This window comes from Syngnathus typhle, unplaced genomic scaffold, assembly GCF_033458585.1.
Source record: "Syngnathus typhle isolate RoL2023-S1 ecotype Sweden unplaced genomic scaffold, RoL_Styp_1.0 HiC_scaffold_35, whole genome shotgun sequence".
NCBI classification, from domain to species: Eukaryota; Metazoa; Chordata; class Actinopteri; order Syngnathiformes; family Syngnathidae; genus Syngnathus; species Syngnathus typhle.
Window position 1 is genome coordinate 191611 of NW_026871941.1, and position 16470 is coordinate 208080.

Sequence of the window (16470 nt, forward strand, 5' to 3'; positions counted from 1 at the left end):
CTTTTTCTGAATTGTGCCGCTCCCGTCACTCTGGTTAGGTTGGCATCGAAAAAAACGCTCTCGGGTGCTTTAGAGTGCCGAGTTTATTACTGCGCATTAAGAAATGACCACCTCCAACGTTTGGTTTATGTTTTATAAGCATTTTTAATTTTATTGCTTAAATCGCATTTTCTCGGAGAGCTGAGCGCTTTTTCTGAATTGTGCCGCTCCCGTCACTCTGGTTAGGTTGGCATCGAAAAAAACGCTCTCGGGTGCTTTAGAGTGCCGAGTTATTCACTGCGCACGAAGAAATGACCACCTCCAACGTTTGGTTTATGTTTTATAAGCATTTTTAATTTTATTGCTTAAATCGCATTTTCTCGGCGAGCTGAGCGCTTTTTCTGAATTGTGCCGCTCCCGTCACTCTGGTTAGGTTGGCATCGAAAAAAACGCTCTCGGGTGCTTTAGAGTGCCGAGTTTATTACTGCGCAATAAGAAATGACCACCTCCAACGTTTGGTTTATGTTTTATAAGCATTTTTAATTTTATTGCTTAAATCGCATTTTCTCGGCGAGCTGAGCACTTTTTCTGAATTGTGCCGCTCCCGTCACTCTGGTTAGGTTGGCATCGAAAAAAACACTCTCGGGTGCTTTAGAGTGCCGAGTTTATTACTGCGCATTAAGAAATGACCACCTCCAACGTTTGGTTTATGTTTTATAAGCATTTTTAATTTTATTGCTTAAATCGCATTTTCTCGGCGAGCTGAGCACTTTTTCTGAATTGTGCCGCTCCCGTCACTCTGGTTAGGTTGGCATAAAAAAAAACGCTCTCGGGTGCTTTAGAGTGCCGAGTTTATCACTGCGCATGAAGAAATTACCACCTCCAACGTTTGGTTTATGTTTTATAAGACTTTTTAATTTTATTGCTTAAATCGCATTTTCTCGGCGAGCTGAGCGCTTTTTCTGAATTGTGCCGCTCCCGTCACTCTGGTTAGGTTGGCATCGAAAAAAACGCTCTCGGGTGCTTTAGAGTGCCGAGTTTATCACTGCGCATGAAGAAATGACCACCTCCAACGTTTGGTTTATGTTTTATAAGCATTTTTAATTTTATTGCTTAAATCGCATTTTCTCGGCGAGCTGAGCGCTTTTTCTGAATTGTGCCGCTCCCGTAACTCTGGTTAGGTTGGCATCGAAAAAAACGCTCTCGGGTGCTTTAGAGTGCCGAGTTTATCACTGCGCATGAAGAAATGACCACCTCCAACGTTTGGTTTATGTTTAATAAGCATTTTTAATTTTATTGCTTAAATCGCATTTTCTCGGCGAGCTGAGCGCTTTTTCTGAATTGTGCCGCTCCCGTCACTCTGGTTAGGTTGGCATCGAAAAAAACGCTCTCGGGTGCTTTAGAGTGCCGAGTTATTCACTGCGCATGAAGAAATGACCACCTCCAACGTTTGGTTTATGTTTAATAAGCATTTTTAATTTTATTGCTTAAATCGCATTTTCTCGGCGAGCTGAGCACTTTTTCTGAATTGTGCCGCTCCCGTCACTCTGGTTAGGTTGGCATCGAAAAAAACGCTGTCGGGTGCTTTAGAGTGCCGAGTTTATTACTGCGCATTAAGAAATGACCACCTCCAACGTTTGGTTTATGTTTTATAAGCATTTTTAATTTTATTGCTTAAATCGCATTTTCTCGGCGAGCTGAGCGCTTTTTCTGAATTGTGCCGCTCCCGTCACTCTGGTTAGGTTGGCATCGAAAAAAACGCTCTCGGGTGCTTTAGAGTGCCGAGTTATTCACTGCGCACGAAGAAATGACCACCTCCAACGTTTGGTTTATGTTTTATAAGCATTTTTAATTTTATTGCTTAAATCGCATTTTCTCGGCGAGCTGAGCGCTTTTTCTGAATTGTGCCGCTCCCGTCACTCTGGTTAGGTTGGCATCGAAAAAAACGCTCTCGGGTGCTTTAGAGTGCCGAGTTTATCACTGCGCATGAAGAAATGACCACCTCCAACGTTTGGTTTATGTTTTATAAGCATTTTTAATTTTATTGCTTAAATCGCATTTTCTCGGCGAGCTGAGCGCTTTTTCTGAATTGTGCCGCTCCCGTCACTCTGGTTAGGTTGGCATCGAAAAAAACGCTCTCGGGTGCTTTAGAGTGCCGAGTTATTCACTGCGCATGAAGAAATGACCACCTCCAATGTTTGGTTTATGTTTAATAAGCATTTTTAATTTTATTGCTTAAATCGCATTTTCTCGGCGAGCTGAGCGCTTTTTCTGAATTGTGCCGCTCCCGTCACTCTGGTTAGGTTGGCATCGAAAAAAACGCTCTCGGGTGCTTTAGAGTGCCGAGTTATTCACTGCGCATGAAGAAATGACCACCTCCAACGTTTGGTTTATGTTAAATAAGCATTTTTAATTTTATTGCTTAAATCGCATTTTCTCGGCGAGCTGAACACTTTTTCTGAATTGTGCCGCTCCCGTCACTCTGGTTAGGTTGGCATCGAAAAAAACGCTCTCGGGTGCTTTAGAGTGCCGAGTTTATTACTGCGCATTAGGAAATGACCACCTCCAACGTTTGGTTTATGTTTTATAAGCATTTTTAATTTTATTGCTTAAATCGCATTTTCTCGGCGAGCTGAGCGCTTTTTCTGAATTGTGCCGCTCCCGTCACTCTGGTTAGGTTGGCATCGAAAAAAACGCTCTCGGGTGCTTTAGAGTGCCGAGTTTATTACTGCGCATTAAGAAATGACCACCTCCAACGTTTGGTTTATGTTTTATAAGCATTTTTAATTTTATTGCTTAAATCGCATTTTCTCGGCGAGCTGAGCGCTTTTTCTGAATTGTGCCGCTCCCGTCACTCTGGTTAGGTTGGCATCGAAAAAAACGCTCTCGGGTGCTTTAGAGTGCCGAGTTATTCACTGCGCATGAAGAAATGACCACCTCCAACGTTTGGTTTATGTTTAATAAGCATTTTTAATTTTATTGCTTAAATCGCATTTTCTCGGCGAGCTGAGCGCTTTTTCTGAATTGTGCCTCTCCCGTCACTCTGGTTAGGTTGGCATCGAAAAAAACGCTCTCGGGTGCTTTAGAGTGCCGAGTTATTCACTGCGCATGAAGAAATGACCACCTCCAACGTTTGGTTTATGTTTAATAAGCATTTTTAATTTAAATTGCTTAAATCGCATTTTCTCGGCGAGCTGAGCACTTTTTCTGAATTGTGCCGCTCCCGTCACTCTGGTTAGGTTGGCATCGAAAAAAACGCTCTCGGGTGCTTTAGAGTGCCGAGTTATTCACTGCGCACGAAGAAATGACCACCTCCAACGTTTGGTTTATGTTTTATAAGCATTTTTAATTTTATTGCTTAAATCGCATTTTCTCGGCGAGCTGAGCGCTTTTTCTGAATTGTGCCGCTCCCGTCACTCTGGTTAGGTTGGCATCGAAAAAAACGCTCTCGGGTGCTTTAGAGTGCCGAGTTTATTACTGCGCAATAAGAAATGACCACCTCCAACGTTTGGTTTATGTTTTATAAGCATTTTTAATTTTATTGCTTAAATCGCATTTTCTCGGCGAGCTGAGCACTTTTTCTGAATTGTGCCGCTCCCGTCACTCTGGTTAGGTTGGCATCGAAAAAAACGCTCTCGGGTGCTTTAGAGTGCCGAGTTTATTACTGCGCATTAAGAAATGACCACCTCCAACGTTTGGTTTATGTTTTATAAGCATTTTTAATTTTATTGCTTAAATCGCATTTTCTCGGCGAGCTGAGCACTTTTTCTGAATTGTGCCGCTCCCGTCACTCTGGTTAGGTTGGCATAAAAAAAAACGCTCTCGGGTGCTTTAGAGTGCCGAGTTTATCACTGCGCATGAAGAAATGACCACCTCCAACGTTTGGTTTATGTTTTATAAGACTTTTTAATTTTATTGCTTAAATCGCATTTTCTCGGCGAGCTGAGCGCTTTTTCTGAATTGTGCCGCTCCCGTCACTCTGGTTAGGTTGGCATCGAAAAAAACGCTCTCGGGTGCTTTAGAGTGCCGAGTTTATCACTGCGCATGAAGAAATGACCACCTCCAACGTTTGGTTTATGTTTTATAAGCATTTTTAATTTTATTGCTTAAATCGCATTTCCTCGGCGAGCTGAGCGCTTTTTCTGAATTGTGCCGCTCCCGTAACTCTGGTTAGGTTGGCATCGAAAAAAACGCTCTCGGGTGCTTTAGAGTGCCGAGTTTATCACTGCGCATGAAGAAATGACCACTTCCAACGTTTGGTTTATGTTTTATAAGCATTTTTAATTTTATTGCTTAAATCGCATTTTCTCGGCGAGCTGAGCACTTTTTCTGAATTGTGCCGCTCCCGTCACTCTGGTTAGGTTGGCATCGAAAAAAACGCTCTCGGGTGCTTTAGAGTGCCGAGTTTATTACTGCGCATTAAGAAATGACCACCTCCAACGTTTGGTTTATGTTTTATAAGCATTTTTAATTTTATTGCTTAAATCGCATTTTCTCGGCGAGCTGAGCGCTTTTTCTGAATTGTGCCGCTCACGTCACTCTGGTTAGGTTGGCATCGAAAAAAACGCTCTCGGGTGCTTTAGAGTGCCGAGTTTATCACTGCGCATGAAGAAATGACCACCTCCAACGTTTGGTTTATGTTTTATAAGCATCTTTAATTTTATTGCTTAAATCGCATTTTCTCGGCGAGCTGAGCGCTTTTTCTGAATTGTGCCGCTCCCGTAACTCTGGTTAGGTTGGCATCGAAAAAAACGCTCTCGGGTGCTTTAGAGTGCCGAGTTTATCACTGCGCATGAAGAAATGACCACCTCCAACGTTTGGTTTATGTTTTATAAGCATTTTTAATTTTATTGCTTAAATCGCATTTTCTCGGCGAGCTGAGCGCTTTTTCTGAATTGTGCCGCTCCCGTCACTCTGGTTAGGTTGGCATCGAAAAAAACGCTCTCGGGTGCTTTAGAGTGCCGAGTTTATCACTGCGCATGAAGAAATGACCACTTCCAACGTTTGGTTTATGTTTTATAAGCATTTTTAATTTTATTGCTTAAATCGCATTTTCTCGGCGAGCTGAGCACTTTTTCTGAATTGTGCCGCTCCCGTCACTCTGGTTAGGTTGGCATCGAAAAAAACGCTCTCGGGTGCTTTAGAGTGCCGAGTTTATTACTGCGCATTAAGAAATGACCACCTCCAACGTTTGGTTTATGTTTTATAAGCATTTTTAATTTTATTGCTTAAATCGCATTTTCTCGGCGAGCTGAGCACTTTTTCTGAATTGTGCCGCTCCCGTCACTCTGGTTAGGTTGGCATCGAAAAAAACGCTCACGGGTGCTTTAGAGTGCCGAGTTTATTACTGCGCATTAAGAAAAGACCACCTCCAACGTTTGGTTTATGTTTTATAAGCATTTTTAATTTTATTGCTTAAATCGCATTTTCTCGGCGAGCTGAGCACTTTTTCTGAATTGTGCCGCTCCCGTCACTCTGGTTAGGTTGGCATCGAAAAAAACGCTATCGGGTGCTTTAGAGTGCCGAGTTATTCACTGCGCATGAAGAAATGACCACCTCCAACGTTTGGTTTATGTTTAATAAGCATTTTTAATTTTATTGCTTAAATCGCATTTTCTCGGCGAGCTGAGCACTTTTTCTGAATTGTGCCGCTCCCGTCACTCTGGTTAGGTTGGCATCGAAAAAAACGCTCTCGGGTGCTTTAGAGTGCCGAGTTTATTACTGCGCATTAAGAAATGACCACCTCCAACGTTTGGTTTATGTTTTATAAGCATTTTTAATTTTATTGCTTAAATCGCATTTTCTCGGCGAGCTGAGCACTTTTTCTGAATTGTGCCGCTCCCGTCACTCTGGTTAGGTTGGCATCGAAAAAAACGCTCTCGGGTGCTTTAGAGTGCCGAGTTTATTACTGCGCATTAAGAAATGACCACCTCCAACGTTTGGTTTATGTTTTATAAGCATTTTTAATTTTATTGCTTAAATCGCATTTTCTCGGCGAGCTGAGCACTTTTTCTGAATTGTGCCGCTCCCGTCACTCTGGTTAGGTTGGCATCGAAGAAAACGCTCTCGGGTGCTTTAGAGTGCCGAGTTTATTACTGCGCATTAAGAAATGACCACCTCCAACGTTTGGTTTATGTTTTATAAGCATTTTTAATTTTATTGCTTAAATCGCATTTTCTCGGCGAGCTGAGCACTTTTTCTGAATTGTGCCGCTCCCGTCACTCTGGTTAGGTTGGCATAAAAAAAAACCCTCTCGGGTGCTTTAGAGTGCCGAGTTTATCACTGCGCATGAAGAAATGACCACCTCCAACGTTTGGTTTATGTTTTATAAGCATTTTTAATTTTATTGCTTAAATCGCATTTTCTCGGCGAGCTGAGCGCTTTTTCTGAAGTGTGCCGCTCCCGTCACTCTGGTTAGGTTGGCATCGAAAAAAACGCTCTCGGGGGCTTTAGAGTGCCGAGTTATTCACTGCGCATGAAGAAATGACCACCTCCAACCTTTGGTTTATGTTTAATAAGCATTTTTAATTTTATTGCTTAAATCGCATTTTCTCGGCGAGCTGAGCACTTTTTCTGAATTGTGCCGCTCCCGTCACTCTGGTTAGGTTGGCATCGAAAAAAACGCTCTCGGGTGCTTTAGAGTGCCGAGTTTATTACTGCGCATTTAGAAATGACCACCTCCAACGTTTGGTTTATGTTTTATAAGCATTTTTAATTTTATTGCTTAAATCGCATTTTCTCGGCGAGCTGAGCACTTTTTCTGAATTGTGCCGCTCCCGTCACTCTGGTTAGGTTGGCATCGAAAAAAACGCTCTCGGGTGCTTTAGAGTGCCGAGTTATTCACTGCGCACGAAGAAATGACCACCTCCAACGTTTGGTTTATGTTTTATAAGCATTTTTAATTTTATTGCTTAAATCGCATTTTCTCGGCGAGCTGAGCGCTTTTTCTGAATTGTGCCGCTCCCGTCACTCTGGTTAGGTTGGCATCGAAAAAAACGCTCTCGGGTGCTTTAGAGTGCCGAGTTTATTACTGCGCATTAAGAAATGACCACCTCCAACGTTTGGTTTATGTTTTATAAGCATTTTTAATTTTATTGCTTAAATCGCATTTTCTCGGCGAGCTGAGCACTTTTTCTGAATTGTGCCGCTCCCGTCACTCTGGTTAGGTTGGCATCGAAAAAAACGCTCTCGGGTGCTTTAGAGTGCCGAGTTTATTACTGCGCATTAAGAAATGACCACCTCCAACGTTTGGTTTATGTTTTATAAGCATTTTTAATTTTATTGCTTAAATCGCATTTTCTCGGCGAGCTGAGCACTTTTTCTGAATTGTGCCGCTCCCGTCACTCTGGTTAGGTTGGCATCGAAAAAAACGCTCTCGGGTGCTTTAGAGTGCCGAGTTTATCACTGCGCATGAAGAAATGACCACCTCCAACGTTTGGTTTATGTTTTATAAGCATTTTTAATTTTATTGCTTAAATCGCATTTTCTCGGCGAGCTGAGCGCTTTTTCTGAATTGTGCCGCTCCCGTCACTCTGGTTAGGTTGGCATCGAAAAAAACGCTCTCGGGTGCTTTAGAGTGCCGAGTTATTCACTGCGCATGAAGAAATGACCACCTCCAACGTTTGGTTTATGTTTAATAAGCATTTTTAATTTTATTGCTTAAATCGCATTTTCTCGGCGAGCTGGGCGCTTTTTCTGAATTGTGCCGCTCCCGTCACTCTGGTTAGGTTGGCATCGAAAAAAACGCTCTCGGGTGCTTTAGAGTCCCGAGTTATTCACTGCGCATGAAGAAATGACCACCTCCAACGTTTGGTTTATGTTTAATAAGCATTTTTAATTTTATTGCTTAAATCGCATTTTCTCGGCGAGCTGAGCACTTTTTCTGAATTGTGCCGCTCCCGTCACTCTGGTTAGGTTGGCATCGAAAAAAACGCTCTCGGGTGCTTTAGAGTGCCGAGTTTATTACTGCGCATTAAGAAATGACCACCTCCAACGTTTGGTTTATGTTTTATAAGCATTTTTAATTTTATTGCTTAAATCGCATTTTCTCGGCGAGCTGAGCACTTTTTCTGAATTGTGCCGCTCCCGTCACTCTGGTTAGGTTGGCATCGAAAAAAAGGCTCTCGGGTGCTTTAGAGTGCCGAGTTATTCACTGCGCGCGAAGAAATGACCACCTCCAACGTTTGGTTTATGTTTTATAAGCATTTTTAAATTTATTGCTTAAATCGCATTTTCTCGGCGAGCTGAGCGCTTTTTCTGAATTGTGCCGCTCCCGTCACTCTGGTTAGGTTGGCATCGAAAAAAACGCTCTCGGGTGCTTTAGAGTGCCGAGTTATTCACTGCGCATGAAGAAATGACCACCTCCAACGTTTGGTTTATGTTTTATAAGCATTTTTAGTTTTATTGCTTAAATCGCATTTTCTCGGCGAGCTGAGCACTTTTTCTGAATTGTGCCGCTCCCGTCACTCTGGTTAGGTTGGCATCGAAAAAAACGCTCTCGGGTGCTTTAGAGTGCCGAGTTTATTACTGCGCATTAAGAAATGACCACCTCCAACGTTTGGTTTATGTTTTATAAGCATTTTTAATTTTATTGCTTAAATCGCATTTTCTCGGCGAGCTGAGCACTTTTTCTGAATTGTGCCGCTCCCGTCACTCTGGTTAGGTTGGCATCGAAAAAAACGCTCTCGGGTGCTTTAGAGTGCCGAGTTATTCACTGCGCATGAAGAAATGACCACCTCCAACGTTTGGTTTATGTTTTATAAGCATTTTTAATTTTATTGCTTAAATCGCGTTTTCTCGGCGAGCTGAGCGCTTTTTCTGAATTGTGCCGCTCCCGTCACTCTGGTTAGGTTGGCATCGAAAAAAACGCTCTCGGGTGCTTTAGAGTGCCGAGTTATTCACTGCGCATGAAGAAATGACCACCTCCAACGTTTGGTTTATGTTTAATAAGCATTTTTAATTTTATTGCTTAAATCGCATTTTCTCGGCGAGCTGAGCACTTTTTCTGAATTGTGCCGCTCCCGTCACTCTGGTTAGGTTGGCATCGAAAAAAACGCTCTCGGGTGCTTTAGAGTGCCGAGTTATTCACTGCGCACGAAGAAATGACCACCTCCAACGTTTGGTTTATGTTTTATAAGCATTTTTAATTTTATTGCTTAAATCGCATTTTCTCGGCGAGCTGAGCGCTTTTTCTGAATTGTGCCGCTCCCGTCACTCTGGTTAGGTTGGCATCGAAAAAAACGCTCTCGGGTGCTTTAGAGTGCCGAGTTTATTACTGCGCATTAAGAAATGACCACCTCCAACGTTTGGTTTATGTTTTATAAGCATTTTTAATTTTATTGCTTAAATCGCATTTTCTCGGCGAGCTGAGCACTTTTTCTGAATTGTGCCGCTCCCGTCACTCTGGTTAGGTTGGCATCGAAAAAAACGCTCTCGGGTGCTTTAGAGTGCCAAGTTTATTACTGCGCATTAAGAAATGACCACCTCCAACGTTTGGTTTATGTTTTATAAGCATTTTTAATTTTATTGCTTAAATCGCATTTTCTCGGCGAGCTGAGCACTTTTTCTGAATTGTGCCGCTCCCGTCACTCTGGTTAGGTTGGCATCGAAAAAAACGCTCTCGGGTGCTTTAGAGTGCCGAGTTATTCACTGCGCATGAAGAAATGACCACCTCCAACGTTTGGTTTATGTTTTATAAGCATTTTTAATTTTATTGCTTAAATCGCATTTTCTTGGCGAGCTGAGCACTTTTTCTGAATTGTGCCGCTCCCGTCACTCTGGTTAGGTTGGCATCGAAAAAAACGCTCTCGGGTGCTTTAGAGTGCCGAGTTTATCACTGCGCATGAAGAAATGACCACCTCCAACGTTTGGTTTATGTTTTATAAGCATTTTTAATTTTATTGCTTAAATCGCATTTTCTCGGTGAGCTGAGCGCTTTTTCTGAATTGTGCCGCTCCCGTCACTCTGGTTAGGTTGGCATCGAAAAAAAACGCTCTCGGGTGCTTTAGAGTGCCGAGTTATTCACTGCGCATGAAGAAATGACCACCTCCAACGTTTGGTTTATGTTTTATAAGCATTTTTAATTTTATTGCTTAAATCGCATTTTCTCGGCGAGCTGAGCACTTTTTCTGAATTGTGCCGCTCCCGTCACTCTGGTTAGGTTGGCATCGAAAAAAACGCTCTCGGGTGCTTTAGAGTGCCGAGTTTATCACTGCGCATGAAGAAATGACCACCTCCAACGTTTGGTTTATGTTTTATAAGCATTTTTAATTTTATTTCTTAAATCGCATTTTCTCGGCGAGCTGAGCGCTTTTTCTGAATTGTGCCGCTCCCGTCACTCAGGTTAGGTTGGCATCGAAAAAAACGCTCTCGGGTGCTTTAGAGTGCCGAGTTTATCACTGCGCATGAAGAAATGACCACCTCCAACGTTTGGTTTATGTTTTATAAGCATTTTTAATTTTATTGCTTAAATCGCATTTTCTCGGCGAGCTGAGCGCTTTTTCTGAATTGTGCCGCTCCCGTAACTCTGGTTAGGTTGGCATCGAAAAAAACGCTCTCGGGTGCTTTAGAGTGCCGAGTTTATCACTGCGCATGAAGAAATGACCACTTCCAACGTTTGGTTTATGTTTTATAAGCATTTTTAATTTTATTGCTTAAATCGCATTTTCTCGGCGAGCTGAGCACTTTTTCTGAATTGTGCCGCTCCCGTCACTCTGGTTAGGTTGGCATCGAAAAAAACGCTCTCGGGTGCTTTAGAGTGCCGAGTTTATCACTGCGCATGACGAAATGACCACCTCCAACGTTTGGTTTATGTTTTATAAGCATTTTTAATTTTATTGCTTAAATCGCATTTTCTCGGCGAGCTGAGCGCTTTTTCTGAATTGTGCCGCTCCCGTCACTCTGGTTAGGTTGGCATCGAAAAAAACGCTCTCGGGTGCTTTAGAGTGCCGAGTTATTCACTGCGCATGAAGAAATGACCACCTCCAACGTTTGGTTTATGTTTAATAAGCATTTTTAATTTTATTGCTTAAATCGCATTTTCTCGGCGAGCTGAGCGCTTTTTCTGAATTGTGCCGCTCCCGTCACTCTGGTTAGGTTGGCATCGAAAAAAACGCTCTCGGGTGCTTTAGAGTGCCGAGTTATTCACTGCGCATGAAGAAATGACCACCTCCAACGTTTGGTTTATGTTTAATAAGCATTTTTAATTTTATTGCTTAAATCGCATTTTCTCGGCGAGCTGAGCGCTTTTTCTGAATTGTGCCGCTCCCGTCACTCTGGTTAGGTTGGCATCGAAAAAAAGGCTCTCGGGTGCTTTAGAGTGCCGAGTTATTCACTGCGCGCGAAGAAATGACCACCTCCAACGTTTGGTTTATGTTTTATAAGCATTTTTAAATTTATTGCTTAAATCGCATTTTCTCGGCGAGCTGAGCGCTTTTTCTGAATTGTGCCGCTCCCGTCACTCTGGTTAGGTTGGCATCGAAAAAAACGCTCTCGGGTGCTTTAGAGTGCCGAGTTATTCACTGCGCATGAAGAAATGACCACCTCCAACGTTTGGTTTATGTTTTATAAGCATTTTTAGTTTTATTGCTTAAATCGCATTTTCTCGGCGAGCTGAGCACTTTTTCTGAATTGTGCCGCTCCCGTCACTCTGGTTAGGTTGGCATCGAAAAAAACGCTCTCGGGTGCTTTAGAGTGCCGAGTTTATTACTGCGCATTAAGAAATGACCACCTCCAACGTTTGGTTTATGTTTTATAAGCATTTTTAATTTTATTGCTTAAATCGCATTTTCTCGGCGAGCTGAGCACTTTTTCTGAATTGTGCCGCTCCCGTCACTCTGGTTAGGTTGACATCGAAAAAAACGCTCTCGGGTGCTTTAGAGTGCCGAGTTATTCACTGCGCATGAAGAAATGACCACCTCCAACGTTTGGTTTATGTTTTATAAGCATTTTTAATTTTATTGCTTAAATCGCATTTTCTCGGCGAGCTGAGCGCTTTTTCTGAATTGTGCCGCTCCCGTCACTCTGGTTAGGTTGGCATCGAAAAAAACGCTCTCGGGTGCTTTAGAGTGCCGAGTTATTCACTGCGCATGAAGAAATGACCACCTCCAACGTTTGGTTTATGTTTAATAAGCATTTTTAATTTTATTGCTTAAATCGCATTTTCTCGGCGAGCTGAGCACTTTTTCTGAATTGTGCCGCTCCCGTCACTCTGGTTAGGTTGGCATCGAAAAAAACGCTCTCGGGTGCTTTAGAGTGCCGAGTTATTCACTGCGCACGAAGAAATGACCACCTCCAACGTTTGGTTTATGTTTTATAAGCATTTTTAATTTTATTGCTTAAATCGCATTTTCTCGGCGAGCTGAGCGCTTTTTCTGAATTGTGCCGCTCCCGTCACTCTGGTTAGGTTGGCATCGAAAAAAACGCTCTCGGGTGCTTTAGAGTGCCGAGTTTATTACTGCGCATTAAGAAATGACCACCTCCAACGTTTGGTTTATGTTTTATAAGCATTTTTAATTTTATTGCTTAAATCGCATTTTCTCGGCGAGCTGAGCACTTTTTCTGAATTGTGCCGCTCCCGTCACTCTGGTTAGGTTGGCATCGAAAAAAACGCTCTCGGGTGCTTTAGAGTGCCGAGTTTATTACTGCGCATTAAGAAATGACCACCTCCAACGTTTGGTTTATGTTTTATAAGCATTTTTAATTTTATTGCTTAAATCGCATTTTCTCGGCGAGCTGAGCACTTTTTCTGAATTGTGCCGCTCCCGTCACTCTGGTTAGGTTGGCATCGAAAAAAACGCTCTCGGGTGCTTTAGAGTGCCGAGTTATTCACTGCGCATGAAGAAATGACCACCTCCAACGTTTGGTTTATGTTTTATAAGCATTTTTAATTTTATTGCTTAAATCGCATTTTCTCGGCGAGCTGAGCACTTTTTCTGAATTGTGCCGCTCCCGTCACTCTGGTTAGGTTGGCATCGAAAAAAACGCTCTCGGGTGCTTTAGAGTGCCGAGTTTATCACTGCGCATGAAGAAATGACCACCTCCAACGTTTGGTTTATGTTTTATAAGCATTTTTAATTTTATTGCTTAAATCGCATTTTCTCGGTGAGCTGAGCGCTTTTTCTGAATTGTGCCGCTCCCGTCACTCTGGTTAGGTTGGCATCGAAAAAAACGCTCTCGGGTGCTTTAGAGTGCCGAGTTATTCACTGCGCATGAAGAAATGACCACCTCCAACGTTTGGTTTATGTTTTATAAGCATTTTTAATTTTATTGCTTAAATCGCATTTTCTCGGCGAGCTGAGCACTTTTTCTGAATTGTGCCGCTCCCGTCACTCTGGTTAGGTTGGCATCGAAAAAAACGCTCTCGGGTGCTTTAGAGTGCCGAGTTTATCACTGCGCATGAAGAAATGACCACATCCAACGTTTGGTTTATGTTTTATAAGCATTTTTAATTTTATTTCTTAAATCGCATTTTCTCGGCGAGCTGAGCGCTTTTTCTGAATTGTGCCGCTCCCGTCACTCAGGTTAGGTTGGCATCGAAAAAAACGCTCTCGGGTGCTTTAGAGTGCCGAGTTCATCACTGCGCATGAAGAAATGACCACCTCCAACGTTTGGTTTATGTTTTATAAGCATTTTTAATTTTATTGCTTAAATCGCATTTTCTCGGCGAGCTGAGCACTTTTTCTGAATTGTGCCGCTCCCGTAACTCTGGTTAGGTTGGCATCGAAAAAAACGCTCTCGGGTGCTTTAGAGTGCCGAGTTTATCACTGCGCATGAAGAAATGACCACTTCCAACGTTTGGTTTATGTTTTATAAGCATTTTTAATTTTATTGCTTAAATCGCATTTTCTCGGCGAGCTGAGCACTTTTTCTGAATTGTGCCGCTCCCGTCACTCTGGTTAGGTTGGCATCGAAAAAAACGCTCTCGGGTGCTTTAGAGTGCCGAGTTTATTACTGCGCATTAAGAAATGACCACCTCCAACGTTTGGTTTATGTTTTATAAGCATTTTTAATTTTATTGCTTAAATCGCATTTTCTCGGCGAGCTGAGCACTTTTTCTAAATTGTGCCGCTCCCGTCACTCTGGTTAGGTTGGCATCGAAAAAAACGCTCTCGGGTGCTTTAGAGTGCCGAGTTATTCACTGCGCATGAAGAAATGACCACCTCCAACGTTTGGTTTATGTTTAATAAGCATTTTTAATTTTATTGCTTGAATCGCATTTTCTCGGCGAGCTGAGCACTTTTTCTGAGTTGTGCCGCTCCCGTCACTCTGGTTAGGTTGGCATCGAAAAAAACGCTCTCGGGTGCTTTAGAGTGCCGAGTTTATCACTGCGCATGAAGAAATGACCACCTCCAACGTTTGGTTTATGTTTTATAAGCATTTTTAATTTTATTGCTTAAATCGCATTTTCTCGGCGAGCTGAGCGCTTCTTCTGAATTGTGCCTCTCCCGTCACTCTGGTTAGGTTGGCATCGAAAAAAACGCTCTCGGGTGCTTTAGAGTGCCGAGTTATTCACTGCGCATGAAGAAAGGACCACCTCCAACGTTTGGTTTATGTTTAATAAGCATTTTTAATTTTATTGCTTAAATCGCATTTTCCCGGCGAGCTGAGCGCTTTTTCTGAATTGTGCCGCTCCCGTCACTCTGGTTAGGTTGGCATCGAAAAAAACGCTCTCGGGTGCTTTAGAGTGCCGAGTTATTCACTGCGCATGAAGAAATGACAACCTCCAACGTTTGGTTTATGTTTAATAAGCATTTTTAATTTTATTGCTTAAATCGTATTTTCTCGGCGAGCTGAGCACTTTTTCTGAATTCTGCCGCTCCCGTCACTCTGGTTAGGTTGGCATCGAAAAAAACGCTCTCGGGTGCTTTAGAGTGCCGAGTTTATTACTGCGCATTAAGAAATGACCACCTCCAACGTTTGGTTTATGTTTTATAAGCATTTTTAATTTTATTGCTTAAATCGCATTTTCTCGGCGAGCTGAGCGCTTTTTCTGAATTGTGCCGCTCCCGTCACTCTGGTTAGGTTGGCATCGAAAAAAACGCTATCGGGTGCTTTAGAGTGCCGAGTTATTCACTGCGCATGAAGAAATGACCACCTCCAACGTTTGGTTTATGTTTAATAAGCATTTTTAAATTTATTGCTTAAATCGCATTTTCTCGGCGAGCTGAGCACTTTTTCTGAATTGTGCCGCTCCCGTCACTCTGGTTAGGTTGGCATCGAAAAAAACGCTCTCGGGTGCTTTAGAGTGCCGAGTTTATTACTGCGCATTAAGAAATGACCACCTCCAACGTTTGGTTTATGTTTTATAAGCATTTTTAATTTTATTGCTTAAATCGCATTTTCTCGGCGAGCTGAGCACTTTTTCTGAATTGTGCCGCTCCCGTCACTCTGGTTAGGTTGGCATCGAAAAAAACGCTCTCGGGTGCTTTAGAGTGCCGAGTTTATTACTGCGCATTAAGAAATGACCACCTCCAACGTTTGGTTTATGTTTTATAAGCATTTTTAATTTTATTGCTTAAATCGCATTTTCTCGGCGAGCTGAGCACTTTTTCTGAATTGTGCCGCTCCCGTCACTCTGGTTAGGTTGGCATCGAAAAAAACGCTCTCGGGTGCTTTAGAGTGCCGAGTTATTCACTGCGCATGAAGAAATGACCACCTCCAACGTTTGGTTTATGTTTAATAAGCATTTTTAATTTTATTGCTTGAATCGCATTTTCTCGGCGAGCTGAGCACTTTTTCTGAATTGTGCCGCTCCCGTCACTCTGGTTAGGTTGGCATCGAAAAAAACGCTCTCGGGTGCTTTAGAGTGCCGAGTTTATCACTGCGCATGAAGAAATGACCACCTCCAACGTTTGGTTTATGTTTTATACGCATTTTTAATTTTATTGCTTAAATCGCATTTTCTCGGCGAGCTGAGCGCTTTTTCTGAATTGTGCCGCTCCCGTCACTCTGGTTAGGTTGGCATCGAAAAAAACGCTCTCGGGTGCTTTAGAGTGCCGAGTTTATCACTGCGCATGAAGAAATGACCACCTCCAACGTTTGGTTTATGTTTTATAAGAATTTTTAATTTTATTGCTTAAATCGCATTTTCTCGGCGAGCTGAGCACTTTTTCTGAATTGTGCCGCTCCCGTCACTCTGGTTAGGTTGGCATCGAAAAAAACGCTCTCGGGTGCTTTAGAGTGCCGAGTTTATCACTGCGCATGAAGAAATGACCACCTCCAACGTTTGGTTTATGTTTTATAAGCATTTTTAATTTTATTGCTTAAATCGCATTTTCTCGGCGAGCTGAGCGCTTTTTCTGAATTGTGCCTCTCCCGTCACTCTGGTTAGGTTGGCATCGAAAAAAACGCTCTCGGGTGCTTTAGAGTGCCGAGTTATTCACTGCGCATGAAGAAATGACCACCTCCAACGTTTGGTTTATGTTTAATAAGCATTTTTAATTTTATTGCTTAAATCGCATTTTCTCGGCGAGCTGAGCGCTTTTTCTGAAT